This window comes from Telopea speciosissima, chromosome 11 (assembly GCF_018873765.1).
Source record: "Telopea speciosissima isolate NSW1024214 ecotype Mountain lineage chromosome 11, Tspe_v1, whole genome shotgun sequence".
Classification (NCBI taxonomy): domain Eukaryota; kingdom Viridiplantae; phylum Streptophyta; class Magnoliopsida; order Proteales; family Proteaceae; genus Telopea; species Telopea speciosissima.
In genome coordinates, this window is record NC_057926.1 from 4,004,792 (window position 1) to 4,021,043 (window position 16,252).

At 41.5% G+C, this 16,252-nt stretch overlaps 1 protein-coding gene across 1 annotated transcript in view; it reads right to left on the reverse strand.

Annotated features, from left to right (window-relative positions):
- Window positions 1-16,252, reverse strand: part of LOC122645965 (protein S-acyltransferase 10) — a 63,429-nt gene that overhangs the window by 13,330 nt on the left and 33,847 nt on the right. The gene's annotated exons all lie outside the window — the stretch shown is intronic.

Here is a 16,252-nt window from a genome sequence, read left to right on the forward strand (position 1 = left end):
GACTTATCTCTTATCACTTTGGTTGCTTGTTGGACAAGCTGGGCATGTATGACATATACCACCCAGCTTGAGGGGGAGTGTTAAGAATAGTAGGTTCAGGGGTATATTTGTATATAACCACATCTTTTATATGTTCTTTATGTTATTTGTATAAGGCCAGGGGCCTCTATGTAATTATTTATTCTTTTCAATATAAACTAGTTCGTCTCTAGTTTGAGACAAAAAAAAAAAAAAACCCTCAACAACCCAAAAATCGTGTGTGCTCTCTTGGAGCTTTTCTCTCTTCTTCAACTCTATAACATAACAATCATATCTTGGCAAGGAATTTGAGATCAAGGACCTTAGCTAATTGAAGCACTTTCTTGGTATTGAGGTCGCCCGTTCTACCAAAGGGGTGTTTCTCTCTCAGGCCCTAGGAAAAAATGGCACTTGGTACTTAGTCTTCCTCCATCTTGAGAAGAAGACAGAAAGTTGGAAATGGGTGTTTGCAATCAAACAAAAATATGGATGACACTGTGGGTCGATGCAAGGCCTGATTGGTCACTAGGGAATTCTCGCAGATTTATGGTCTTGACTACCAGGAAACGTCTGCTCCTGTTGCGAGGATGAACACTATCTGTGCGATCTTATGATGTGCAGTTAACCTTGGCTGGGAGTTGCAGCAGTTGGACATGAATAATGCATTTTTCCATGGGGAACTAGAAAAATAGGTCTATTTAGATATCCCTCCTGGTTTTGCTACTCCGAAGACCCATGGAACAGTATGCAAGCTGAAACGTGCTTTGTATGGAATAAAGTAGTCCCCACAAGCTTTGTTCAGAAGATTCAGAGTGTGATGATCTCTTTTGGCTACACCCAAAGCAATGTTTATCACACTCTCTTTATCAAGAGATTTGGATCCAAGATTGCCCTTCTTATTTTATGTGGATGACATCGTTGTCACTGGCAGCAACACTAAGGCATAGTTATCAAGGCGTCGCCTAGGCGTCCAGCCGCCTTGGGCGTCTTAGTCCACCTTGTTGGTGTCACCTAAATTTTGTACCCTCTCCAACGCCTTGGCCGCCTTGATAACTATGTACTAAGAAAATTTTTCGTCTCAAATCATATCTTGGGAAGGAATTTGAGATCAAGAACCTTGGCCAATTGAGGTACTTTCTTGGTATTGAGGTTGCCCGTTCTACCAAAGGAGTGTTTCTCTCTCAACGGAAATATACTTTGAATTTGTTATCTGAAACTGGCATGTTAGGGTGTAAACCTTCGGACACTCCTTTTGAAGCAAATGTTTGGCTCTCTAGCAAGACTAGTGACCCTGTGTATAAAAGGGCAGGACCAGCGGTTAGTTGGAAAGCTGATCTATCTCTCTCATACCCAGCCAGACATTGTCTTTGTTGTCAGCATGGTTAGCAAATACATGGATGACCCTTACACCTCACATTAGGAACCTGTGATACGTATACTATGATACTTAAAGTCTGCCTAGGAAAGGGAATTTTTCTCTCCTCATGATCACATGCGGGTGGAAGCCTTTACCGACTCTAACTGGGCAAGCTCTCCTAATGATTGACGGTCTACATCCGATTATTGCACAATTGTTGGAGGTAACCTAGTTACTTGGTGGAGCAAGAAACAAACTGTTGTTGCAAGGTCATGTGCTGAAGCTGAGTTCCACGCCATGTCCCATGGCATTTGTGAATTAATGAGGCTTCAAGGACTGTTGAGAGACTTGGCTATTCCTACATGATGTAGATTCTGGTCAGAGGAAGAGACAAAGGACCAGGCCCCTCTTTGGGCCAGAGATGGACCAGCTCAAGCCAGCCCAGCAGGGCCAACTCGAGCAAGCTAGGTAGGGGTCTACTTTACCCCACGATTGTGTTAAGCATGGTTCGAGAACTCGTGAGATCTCGCCGAGTTTCTCGGTATTTCGCAAAGCCGAAACGAGATGGTAGTCGAAACAAAAAAATACAATATCTCGGCGAGATCTCAGGTCATGGGCATGGTTTCGGGTCTCGGGTCTTTTTTTTACCCATTTAACTTAACATATAGGAGGCCATCTCGACAGAACTCGCTAATCTCGGCGAGTTCTATCAAGAAGCCCTCAAAACTTCTCTTCTACCTCTTCTTCTCTCAAAACCTCTCTTCTACTCTTCATTTTTTCATGGATTGAAAGCTTTGGAGGGTGATTTAGCTGCCAAATTGAAGATTGAAGTTCACTTTTGCAAGATTCATCAAGTTTTTGAAGGATTTTTGAAAGGTAAGCCATTTTCCCTAAATCTTTTTTTTTTTTTTTTTAAATTAATGAAACCTTGGTAGATTCATGTGATTTTAAGTTATATTACACAACTTTGGCCGATCTATCACTTGATGGAGTCCGAATTTTTTTTCGGTTATTAATTTTTTTATTATAATTTCTGGAAAAAAAATGAATTTTTTCAAAAAAGAAATTGAAAAAAATAGGATAAATACTTATTGTTTGGATGTGATTTTTATATATGTTAGACAAGTTTGGATGCTCTACAGCCTCATGGAGTCATTTTTTTTTCATCCATTAAAAAAAATATTTTATTTTTCAGATTTAATAATAATATTATTAAAATGTTTAAAAAATATATAAAATTAAGGAAAAATACCTGTTTTTGTTGGAAAATTATGCACAACATATGTACATAATATCCAACTTCAAATGGTGTCAAATGCATCATTATGTTATAACAATTTATACTTCAAGGTATAACTATTTTTAAAGCCTTTGACTCAACGGATCCATAATTGGTCATAATTGGATTCGGCATGCTGGATCCATGTCTGAAAGAACAATTTTGATCCGGTATGCCAGATTCAATCCGGAGCATTCCGTTTGCTCTCTGTGACCTTATATCTATAAGTTATTATGATCCGGTATGCCGGATTCAGATTCGGTATACCAAATCAGCAGATTTGTATGATTTCTGCAAGTCCTTTAAATGACTGATATGGGGTGATGTCCAATTGGCATGGGCACATGGAATTGGGTTATTTTTCACCTCCTAAGGTCTTTCTTCATGTATGCATGCGTGTGTGTGTGCAATACATTGATTTAAACCTTAATACATCTTTTTACAATTTTAATACAATTTCAACACTTTAAACAAGTCTTCAAGTCTTGAATACGTCATAGCTTAGTTTGAACTTCTTCCAAGAATGAATTGAAGTGCTTGTGTTGCTTGTATGTATGTACTCTTGAGCTTAGTCTCTCCCCCTCACTTGTTGCCATGCTGTTGTAGAGGGCTTCTTATTCATCTAGACTTATTAAGTATCTGGAATAAGAGTTAATACACAAGGTTTTATTTGTTATCATCAAAACCATAAAGGAATATGTGAGGTCCTTTCCTCAACATAAGTGTTTAATACTTTACTCTAAGTCTGTAATAGTTACTAATACATGTTTTTTTATATAACAGTGTAAAAAATAAGATATTTCTTACACAATGGGGGATATAGCATGGCTACATGGAGTCCCGATGTCCAAGGACAAAAAGAAGTCAAAGTGTAACTACTGTGGAAAGATTCTAAATTCTGGAGGAGCAACTAGGTTAAAGCAACATTTGTCTGGTACAGGTAAGGATGTTGCCTCATGCCGAAATGTTCCGAGCCAAGTGAAACTGGCTATGGCACAAAACTTGAGAGGAGTACGAACAAAGAAAGCTGAGAGGGAAAGACAACAAATAGCTTTTGATGAGGTAGTTCTAGAGAGGCCTGGTGTAGAGATCCGTGGAGGAGATGATACTGAATATAGGCCATCACCTAGTGAGTTCGAATCAGAGGCTGAATGGAGAATTTACCAGCAGACTTTGGCAGAGAGTAGACAAAGTTTGCATTTTGAGAATATGAGAAGAATGAGCAAGCAAGAGGAGCTGGTGGATCAGTAATGTAGTCCTAGGTAGGAGTAGTCTCACTAGGAACCAGGGTAATAGGATCACCAAACAAGGCTGGCCGATTGGGACATCTTAGGCTAATTAGGGCAGCATTAGGGTTAGGGTTAGGGTTTCGAGTTAGGGTTTTATTTGGTAATGACGTGCAGGCTTTTAGGAGTCTATTGGTGTAGGTTTGGATTGATTTGGATGAAGTTGAAAATCTAGGGTTTCAAGTTAGAGGCCTTGTAAAAATGGAGTGTTTTCAGGATCTAGGGTTTAGGGGTGAATTTTGGGAAAGGGGTTTATAGGGTATTAATGGGCAGGTCTAGGGGGTTATTTTGGTATAAAGAAGTTAGGGTTTGGATGAGTTACGAAATTCTACAATTTAGGGCAGAATTGAGTTGCAGGTTTAATGGAGGTTAGGGTTTGATGGATAGAGGGGGTGTGGATTAGGTTAGAGGATGAAGAGGGGAAGGATATATGCAGGAAATTAAAATTACTTACTGGTTTGATCTCCTTCAAAGGTAGCAGCAGCAGCTTGAAGAAGCTTGATTGAAGAAGAAAAAGAACCTCCCGGTACTGGACAGACGTAAGGAGTCGTGAGAGTCCACTCACCCTTCACCTTGATATTACTCACAAGGCACACTCACGATGGAGCAAAGGCAGCAACCATAAAGCTGAGTTTTTGTTAATCAAAATTCATGTTCAATACTTGGCCCCCTTAGAACCTTATATAAAAGACTCAAAATTAGACTTAGGGGACACTAAAAAGGAATGGCCTAACCCAATCCTTAACCTATTAGCTAACTTAAACTGACTAGGAAAATGAAATAGACTCAAAATAGAGTCCTAATGACTTAAAAACATCTTAAACTACTTAAAATAAAAGAAGATTCCCTACTAGCCAATAGGATATAAGAACCTCTTAGCCAATAGGATCACTTCACTTATGTTAAGAGTTGTCGATTAGAGTTTACAGGGTTTCTGGGGGTGTTTTAGTCTTATTTATTTTTCTAGTTTATTTCATTGTCTTAAGGGTATTTTGGGCAGTTTACTTGTAATTCATTAATTAAGGTTATAAATAAGAATGCCCCCCTCACAATTTACTTACACAGAAATCGTGAGGGAGTTTATTGCTCTCAATCGATCTCTCTCTTCTCTTCTTCTCTTCTCCATCTTCTTCTTCTTCTTCTTCTTTGTTCTTCACAGCTGGTCAGAACTAGGGCTCTATTTTGTAACATGGTATTAGAGCAGCCTCTCCTTCATCTTGCTCTCTTAGCGTGGTCTACAGCAACCAGACACTGTACATTCCTGTTTGAACCCTAGTCATACCCTAATGAAAGACTAGGGCTCCCTGTTTTACTGAAGAATGATTGTGCCTTTTGTGGCTGGTGCAGTTCAAGTTTCTGCTGCATGATGTGATCGATTCTCAAAACCCTGTGAGAATCGACTCCTTTTTTTTTTTTCTCCTGGGATTTCTTCTCCATATTGGCTGCTGGTTTGGGGATTTTTATTCCTCATTATTTCATGGTTATCTACACCAACAATTGATTGTTTTTGGGCTGTTCAGCCCCCTTTCTGCAGTTGTCGATTTTTACCCTAATTTGGGTTTAGACTGAAATCGACTGTTTGGTTTGTCTTCATTATTGTTGGCTGTCCCTGGCGCCCTGCTCTCTATCTATCCCAGGTAATTTGTGACAATATTATTTGACCTAATGGCTGATTCTAAGCCTCCCACGGACAATTTTAATATTCAGATTACTACAATCAAGCTGAATGGTGCCTCCAACTATCTGCTTTGGTCTCAAGCTTTTGAAGTTTATGTTACTGCTCGCCGGAAGATGTCTTATCTCACTATGACACCGCCAGCATCTACTGATGCAAAATATGATGATTGGAAGGCAGAAAATGCGACCCTTCTTTGCTGGCTTTGGAATAGCATGGAGCCATCCATCACCTCTAATGTTATGTTTCATAAAATTGCCAAGGGTGTTTGGGAAGAACTCGAGGAAAGCTATTCTCAAGATACTAATCTGTTTCGCATTTATGATCTGTATGAGAAATTTTTCTCTTTCAAGCATGAAGGAAAGTCCCTTGGCGAATACTATAGTTCACTGAAGGGAATGTGGGAAGAACTCAATGTGTACCAGCCTATCTCCACCGATGCCTCTGTAATTAAATCCCAACGATCTGAGTTTTTGGTTGCTAAGTTTCTCTCTGGATTGGACCCTGATCTTCAATCCGTCAAAAGCCAATTATTGACTGGGGAGAAGATTCCATCTATGAATGAAGCATATTGTCGGATCCAGAGAGTTGTTTCTCCTTCGGTGGTGAAGTCTGATCCAGCTCCTGTCTCCAAGGATAATTCTGCCCTCTTTATCTCTACTGGAGGACGTGGTCGTGGTGGTGGTACCTCTTCTCGAGGTCGTGGTTCTGGATCTGGTCGTGGTCGTGGTCGTGGTCGTGGTCGTGGTCGTGGGGCTGGTCATGGTGGTCATGGTAGTCGTGGGGCTGTTTCAAATTCTGCTGGTACCCCCTCTGGTCATGGTGGCTCTCGATGGTGTACTCATTGTGGTCGTCCTAACCACACTGTTGAAAAATGTTGGCTGAAACATGGCAAACCAGAATGGGCACGTGAACAATTTGCTAACGCTGCAGTCTCTGATGGAGCGGCTGATCCTGTGCCACCTTCTGACACTACTTATGGGTCTTCAACTGATGGTGGTAGTTCCTCCAATGACCTAGTTTCTCAACTATTACAACGAGTGCAGCAACTTGAGGCATCCTCCTCTACATCTATAGCTGTTCTTGCCCACTCAGGTACATCTACTGCATGTTTCGCCTCCTTCATCTTCTCCGTGGTTCATTGACTCCGGTGCCTCTTCTTACATGACTGGTAAGCCCAATTTATTTTCATCTTTTACACAGTCCGCTGTCCCATCTCGGATTTCTATTGCCGATGGGTCCTTTATACCGGTTACTGGTCATGGGGACATCCCCTTATCTTCTGACCTTTCCTTGTCTAATGTTCTTCATGTACCTAAGCTTCCTCTTAATCTTCTCTCTGTTAGTCAATTAACTAAGACCTTGAATTTTTCTATAACTTTTCATCCTTCACATTGTGTCTTTTAGGATCTTGCAACAAGGACGACGATTGGTGGAGGACATGAGAAGGGTGGCCTCTATTACTTTGATTTGGCATCTCCTCCTATGGCAGCGGTTGCTACTTCTTCTAACACTTCTCCTTTACATTGGCACTATCGGCTAGGACATCCTTCTTTATCCAAGTTGCGCCTTCTTGTTCCTAGCTGCAAATCTGTCTCCCGCATTGAGTGTGAAGCTTGTGAGCTTGGCAAACATCATCGTACTGTTTTTCCTTTGAGTTCAGAGTCTAGGAGTACTTCTTTATTTCAGTTAGTCCATTCAGATATTTGGGGCCCTTGTAGGGTCAAGAGTCGGTTGGGTTTTTATTATTTTGTTAGTTTTATTGATGATCATTCTCGTATGACATGGCTGTATCTCTTGAAGGATAGATATGAATTTGTTTCTATTTTCAAACAATTTTATAATGAAATTTGTGTTCAATTTGGTGTTCATTTGAAAATTTTGCGTACTGACAATGCCCTAGAGATAATTCAACGTGAGGTTTCCTCTTTTTGTTCTGACAATGGCATCATTCATCAAACTAGTTGCTCTTACACACCTCAACAAAATGGTGTGGTAGAGCGCAAAAACCGCCATTTGTTAGACATTACTAGGTCCTTGATGTTTCCTATGCATGTTCCTAAACTCTATTGGGCTGATGCACTTTTAACCGCTTGTTTCTTGATTAATCATATGCCTTCGTCTGTTCTTAATGATTAAATTCCATTTAATATTGTTTTTCCTAATCGAGCTGTTTTCTCTCTTCCCCCTCGTGTATTTGGTTGCCAATGTTTTGTTCATGTGCTTCGCCCTGGTCTTGATAAACTATCTCCTAGAGCTGTCAATTGTTTGTTTCTTGGTTATTCTCGTACCCAAAAGGGTTATAGGTGTTTTGATCCCATCTCTCGCCAACAGTTTGTTTCCACTGATGTTACATTCTTCGAAAACTCTCCATATTTTGCTGCTTCTTCCATTGGTGTGGATCCTATTCCTGATACTGGTGGGGTTTATCGTATTGTGGCTGAACATGTTCCTCCTCCTATCCCATTGGTTGCAAATCCTGGTCCCACGTAGGTGCAGATCTACACGCGTCGTACCCAACAGCAGCCACTACCACTGCCAAATCCACCTATTGAGGTTGCCTCTCCACCGCCACCAGCTGACTCCTTGCCTGCGGATCCCATTTTAGACATTGATGATCTCCCTATTGCCCAGAGGAAAGGTACTCGCACTTGCACTCAGACCCCTCTTTACCCATTGGCCAATTATGTTTCTGTTTCCCATCTCCCACTTCATCATCGTGTTTTTGTTGCTGCTTTACATTCTACTTTTGTTCCCCACTCTTATACGCTTGCCTTATCCCACCCTGGGTGAAAAACTACTATGGATGTGGAGATGGATGCCTTGGTCTCTCGTAAGACTTGGTCGTTGGTTGATCTACCGCCTGGTAAGGATCTTGTTAAGTGTCGTTGGGTGTACACGGTTAAGTACAATCCAGATAGCACTGTGGAGCAACTCAAGGCCCGTTTTGTTGCCAAGGGGTTTACACAGACCTATGAGGTCGACTACTTCGAGACTTTCTCTCCTGTTGCGAGGTTGAATTATGTTCACATTTTCTTTCCTTGGCTGTCAATCTTGATTGGCCTCTATATCAGATGGATGTGAAGAATGCCTTCTTATATGGTGATCTACAGGAGGAGGTGTACATAGAGCAACCTCCTGATTATGTTGCTCAGGGGGAGGATAGTGTCCGGGTTTGCCGCCTTCATAAGGCCATTTATGGACTGAAACAGTCTCCCCGTGCATGGTTTGATAAATTTAGCAGTGTTATGGCTGGTTGTGGGTTCTCTCAGTGCTATTCTGATCACTCTATCTTTGTTAGACGTCAGGGGTCTAACGTGGTCATCTTAGCAGCTTATGTAGATGACATTATTGTTACTGGTAATGACACTTCTGGGATTGCACAGGTGAAGACATATTTGCATAATAATTTTCAGATCAAGGATTTGGGTAGCCTCAGGTACTTTCTTGGTATTGAGGTTGTTCGCAGTTCTCGAGGTCTTAGCCTGTCCCAGAGGAAGTATGTACTTGATTTACTTGATGAGACAGGAATGTTGAGTTGCAAACCTATTAATACTCCTATGGATCCACATGTCAAGTTTGGTACTTCTGATGACAAGGAACTTAGTGACCCACATCAGTATCGACGCCTGGTCGGTAAACTTATTTACCTCACTGTTACTCGTCTCGATATCTCCTTTGCTATGGGTGTAATTAGTTAGTTCATGCAGACACCTAAGCAAGTACATTGGGATGCTGCTTGTCGTATTTTACGCTATCTCAAGGGTGCTCCAGGTAAGGGGCTGGTTTACTGTCGCCATGGTCACACCAGTATTATTGGATTCTCTGATGCTGATTGGGCTGGTTCTGATGGCGATAGAAGATCGACTACAAGTTATTGTACCTTCTTTGGAGGTAATTTGGTTACTTGGAAGAGCAAGAAATAGACCACCGTTGCTCGTTCCAGTGCTGAGGCTGAGTACAGAGCTATGGCTCATACAGCTGCAGAGTTGATGTGGGTTCGTTCTTTTGCTCGTGAGCTTGGTTATTCTAGTGATCAGCCCAAGGAGATGTACTGTGATAACCAAGCTGCCATTTGTATTGCCAACAACCCAGTTTTTCATGAACGAACCAAGCACATTGAAGTTGACTGTCATTTCGAGATGCTGTTTAGAAGAAGCTAATTACTACTCCCTGTGTTCGTTCCCAGTTTCAGCTTGGAGATATGTTTACGAAGGCTTTGTTTCGACCTCAGTTCTTGAGTGGTTGTTCCAAGCTGGATCTTGGTGATGTCTACGCTCCAGCTTGAGGGGGAGTGTTAAGAGTTGTCGATTAGAGTTTACAGGGTTTCTGGGGGTGTTTTAGTCTTATTTATATTTCTAGTTTATTTCATTGTCTTAAGGGTATTTTGGGCAGTTTACTTGTAATTCATTAATTAAGGTTATAAATAAGATTGCCCCCCTCACGATTTACTTACACAGAAATCGTGAGGGAGTTTATTGCTCTCAATCGATCTCTCTCTTCTCTTCTTCTCTTCTCCATCTTCTTCTTCTTCTTCTTCTTCTTTATTCTTCACAGCTGGTCAGAACTAGGGCTCTATTTTGTAACAACTTCAATTAGACCAATTGAACCAATTAGATGCAACCAATTTAACCCGGTTCAATTAAAAACACAAAATACAAACCAAGTATGCAAATAAACTAAACTAAACTAAGGCTCCTACTAAAACCCTAGGTTTAGGGTGGCTTCTTCAATTCGAGGAGGCTAGGATCTACATCAATCAAGCTCAGCTGCACCAGTGCAAGAAGCTGAGAGGAGGAGAAGCACTGGCACAAGAGATATCCCACGACCCCCAGCCCGACCACGAGCACATTCCCCAGATCCCATTTTTTAGCAGGATCCATCTACCTTTAGGCAACAAGATGCCTACCAGCCAACCATCCCGTAAGTGTTTGGTGGTAAACAAGAGGAAGCATGGAAAGCCATCAGCAAGTTCATGCTATACAATGGCATTCCAGCTAATGTAGCACAAGGAACATACTATAATGCATTCCTTAGCGCTGCAGGGAGGGCTGGCCCAGGATGGAAGGGGCCTTCATCATATGAGTTATATAATGTATATTTGCCTCGAGAGGTAGAGGAGCTGAAAGAGTATATAGAGGGTCTGAAGCCAAGGTGGGACACATATGGGGTTACCCTTATGGCTGATGGTTGGACTGGACCTACTAGACAGTCCATTATAAATTTCATTGTGAGTTGTAATGGGAAGACTGTATTCTTGAAGTCTATCGATGCATCAAAGCATGTAAAGGATGCATCAAAGCATGTAAAGGATGCATCATACTTGTATAAGCTACTGAAGCAAGTGCTAAAGGAAGATATAAGAGCAAAGAACGTTATCCAAATTGTGACGGATAACGGTTCTAATTTTAAAAAGGCTGGAGAGAAGTTGATGAACAAGAAGAGTATGAGGATCCGCCTCTTTTGTACTCCATGTGCAGCACATTCCATTGATTTAATGCTGAAGGACATGGGGAAAAAAGCTTTGGTGGCTGGTGTGGTCAATAAGACAAGGCAAGTGACCGACTTTGTATATAACCATGGTTATGCTTTAGCCATGATGAGGGAAAAATGCAAGGGGGATTTAGTGAGGCATGGGGTCACTCGATTTGCCACCAATTACATTGCATTGAAGAGCTTTTAGACGAAGGTGATAGGTCTGAGGTCTATGTTTGCAAGTGAACAGTGGTTTGGTTGGCATGGTTCTAGGTAAGAAGAAGGGAAGGCAACACAACAGACCATTGCAAGTGATCAATTCTGGAAGTACTTGCATAAAGTTGTTGCCATATTAGAGCCAGTGGTAGCAGTACTAAGGATGGTTGACACGGAGAAGAAGCTTACCTTGCCCCACATATATGCTGCCCTGGAGAAGATGAAGGAAATGGTCCGAGCTGCAATACCCCAAAGTGCTCGGTCATACATTAACATCATTGATGAGCGGTGGGAGAAGCACTTGAGTCATCCATTGCATAAAGCTGGTGAGTTCAACACTTCAACATACTTTACACTTTATATGAGTTTTTACATTTACATATTCAAAACTCAAAAGTATTAAGTCACTAATAAGTCATATCTGTGGTTTCCCCTTTACTAGCATACTATTTGAATCCAAAATACCAGTACTCGCATGATCTTAGGCTAGACACAGATTTGTTAGTGGCAGTTCAAACTGTTATTGAGAAGTCGGAGCTCAATGCCAAGACACAAGCTGACTGCAATGATGAGGTGAGAGTATGGGACTTTGGTAGTAAGTAAAGGAATGTAATTACTAAATAACAAATACTAAAGCCTTTAACAATGTTTGAAATTTAAATTGAAAATAGATCAAATTCTTCAGAGAGGCCTCAGCAAGTTTCAGTCGAAAAGCTGCAGTGAAGGGTAGACAAAAGTCAGACCCTGGTAGGTGGCATGACATTACATTTATGAATTATAATTTTATCCCTTTAAAATGCCACATATTCTTAATATTCTATGCTTATAATGCAGTTGACTGGTGGGTGTTTTATGGTACAAGTTCACCCAACCTGAGGAAGATAGCAGTGAAAGTGCTCTCACAAACTTATTCATCCTCTGGGTGCGAGCGCAACTGGAGTATATTCGCATTGATACACTCAAAGAGGCGGAACAGATTGGGTAGTCAATGACTGGAGCAGCTGGTGTATGTGCATTATAATATGAGACTAAGGATGAAGCACATACGTGAAGAATTTGAGACCAATGACAAAGATCCCATCGAACTAGCCAACATATTCCAGGAGGACTCTGATGATGATGAGGATCCCCTATTCCAGTGGGTGAGGGATCGTGGTGCACCAGATATGGATGAGCCTAGAGGTAGGCCCGACTACACCATTACGTCCGTAACCGGTACAGATGTTGAGGACTATATGTCACAAGAGGGGCGTGCACATTCAGAGTCACCTAGACCTTTTGAGGCTGCAACAGGAACTGCTCCTGATGATGATGATGATAATGGTGATGATGATGACCCTGTTGGTGGTGATGGTGGTGGTAGTGGTGGTGGTGGTGGTGGCATGCAGAGTGGTGGTTATTATAATGATCGTCATGAGGGGATGCGCGAGCAATATCAGTATGAAGTGGGAACGCAGGAGGACCCCAACCCTGTGCGTTACACAAGTGAGTCTCAGTTTACACATGCCATACAAGATCAAGACTATGGTGGCCATAGTAAAACGTACAAGAGAAGGACAAGTCGCAAACACAACCAACCTCAGCATAATGACACGAGTATGAATACCATGCTAGCAAGTTTTGGAAGCATGAGTATGAATACTGGTAGTGAGCATCAGTCGTGGCATTCATCTCAGCCTCATCATCACTATGATTATGGTCAAGAGAGCACCGGTTCTGAATATAGTGCCTATGGTCAGTTTGGCCAGTCAACACAAGTATGACAATCAAAGCACTGGGTCTGGTATTGGGCCCACATTCCCAGTCCCATACATGCCTCAATATGACAGTAGCAGAAGCAGTGGATCTCACACTTCATGGCAACCGTCTCACGCCACATGGCAACAGCTATACCCTAGGATAGGGGCCTTGCTATATGTGAATGACAACTCTTATATGAATGTTGTGGAGAACTATATGCAACAGTGGAGCAACAATATGTCATGGGAAGACTATGTGGGACAAGTGGGGAATGAATATGTGATTCAATCTCATTTTATGTGATGATAGTTGTAAGTTGTAACATTGTTAAACTTAAGCAATTTGATGTATCACTTTAACATTTGTAATGTTTATTAAGTTGTTTTACTATTAATTGAATGTTTTGCTAGCTTTCTATTACTAAATTATGTTATTAATGTATAGAGTATGGTATTTTAGTACGTCGTCGCCTACCAACTTAGGGTCCGATGTAAAGGTCCTATTTGGACTTTGTGTTTGCAAAATCTAATAATGCCATTATGTTTAAATGGTCTAAAATAGGCTAAATACCAACTTTCAGACCCAAAATAGGTCTAAAACCCACCGAGATGGGGTTTCGAGTTTGAAAAAAAAAATGCAAAAAACTCGCTGAGATCTCTGCCAGATCTCGACTCGACTCGGTTTTTTGCTGGGCCGAGATGGCTCAGAGACCCGAGTTTTCGAACCTTGGTGTTAAGGGCCCGCCCCCCTTAACCAGTCAAAGATGCTCTCCACTTTTGAGAGGAAGATGCTCCACGATTTTGCTAGGATCCTTCTTTGACCAGTTAGCTGGATTTGGGTGCACTTTACTAGTTTCCATATATTAGTTTCTATTTTGTGGCTGAATTATAAAGCCAAGCAGTTTTAGTTAACTTCTCTTTAGTTAGGATTTAGAAGTTTCTTTTTTAGATTAACTTTTATTTTTGGGAAGTTTCTATTCTATTGTAAGCTTGCCTAAGCTATTAAAAGGCATCACGTCTTAATGGAAAATACAGAATTTTAGAGAAAAGAATCTCCAGGCCACATTAGCCATCGAGTATGGGAGTTTACCCTATGCTCCAACAGCTGAGATAGCTGTGGGTGAGAGACCCAGGCAGACAGAGCCATCCCCCTAAACCCCCCCCCCTCTTCTATCTTCTCTTTTTCCCCTCCTCTTCATTACCTTGCTCGAGTTCCTTCAGTGTTGCTACCACTGTGCTGTGACTGCAACTGTTGCTGCTGCTTCCCCTAAGATCAACACAGGTGCTAAGAAGCCCCATCGAGCCAAGGCTGCTGGTAATTATTCCTTTGCCCAGAAGTCATCCGATTGATGTTGCTGTTGCTGTTGCTGTTGCCACAGGCTACTGCTGCTGTTGCTCGTGAACAAGCTCCAAGACTGAGACATCCTTTCACCCCTGTGATTGATGCTGCTGGAGATCCATCGAGTGGAGCTTTGCTGCATCCCTGCAACTCCTCTGACTGCACCTTCTAATTTCATATCACCTTCAATTATCACAATCACTTGCTGGGTTTTGAAACTCAGATTCCCCTCTCCATTACCTCCACTCTAGTGACACCTTCCCCCCATCCCACTGCCTGAAACTTCCATAAATTCCATATTTTCTATTTTCATTCTCACCCTTCCATCTCTAATTCTAACCATCAGAATTGACCCAAAGTTGCAGACCAGGCTTCATTCACCAAACCTGACACTCGGCTACTGCTGGAAGTCTAGAACAGCTTGTTTGGAAGGTTTCTCCAAACCTTCTTTTTTGGTAACTCCTTGATATCTCTACATCAGACCAGCGGAATTGAATCAACTTTGGAGACAAGCTTCCCCCTACTGTTTTCTACATTTGATCCAAGTGTAGTGACCATCACTTGGCTGGTTTGATCATAAACCCTAAGTTTCTAATTCTGGTTCTGTTCTTGTTTGGATTTTTTTGGGTTTTTGGGACAGGTATTCCAGTCTTACATTACATCTTTACCTATGATGCTTTATTGTGACAACAGATCTGCTATCAGTATTTGCTCACAATCCGGTCTAGCATTATCACACCAATAATGTGGAGACTGACCAACATTTCATCAAAGAGAAGCTGGAACAAGGGCTGATTTGCACTCCATTTGTCAAGTCCAGAGATCAGCTTGCTGATGTTTTTACTAAAGGATTAAGTAGTAAATTGTTTTGTACTCGTGTGCAAGTTGGGCATGTGTGGCATCCATGCACCAACTTGAGGGGGAGTGTTTTAATATGGGTTCAGGGGTATGTTTGTCCTTAGGGTTTATTTTGTGTTGCTCTAGGGACTTTATTGTCTTTGTACTCATATCTTATTATTATAATAAAGGTGGGCTGTGTCTCAAAGACACATGTCACAATTCCCAAAGTTATCAATGAGGTTTTGAGCGCTTATGGTATTTCCAATCCCTTAATCTCACACTTCCATGTGGGAATAGAGTTATAGAGCTGCCATAACCTGGAGATGCTGCATCATTTTGGCAGCTCAGATCGAAGATCAAGAATATTCCTCCTTAAAGCTTAAAGCTTAAAGCTCCCAACTCTTTAACACATTCATCGCCTTTTCTGCAGCTTTGCACACAAAAACTCAACTGGACCTCAAGCCTTCATTAATCCAAAGACAGTGGACTAGTGGAGAGGTCAGTTTTTAATTAGAGCCGTATTGGAAATTTGGAATATTTATTATTGTATTTCCTCTGTTTCATTAAACCTTTGTCTCAGTCTTAATTTCAAGATGCATGTGTTACAGCGAAAACAGAACCAAAGCATCTACTTAAAGCTATATTGAGCTATCAACTAATGGACTAATGGAAACCAGGTGCCAGCATCCAAACTAACCACCGAAGGTACAAAAGTTGCAAGAAAAAAGGAAGTTTACAACATGAGATGAAAAAATAAGGTGAAGACTAGGGCGTCAAACAGTATAATGGCCCCAATCTAGCTTTATCCATTGATTTTAACAGATGAGACACAAGGTCATCGTTGTCATGGCATCTAGGTGACCCAAAGCATTGGAGGTGACCTAGACGCAAGGCGCCTGGACGCCTAGGCAACGCCTTGACAACTATGCACAAGCTATCTAGTAGGAAAAAAAAACGGAAAAGAACTTCAATGGAACCTGTGCAGAGGAAGAGTGCTAGTTTTATAGGCACACTCCTTGGATGTTGAT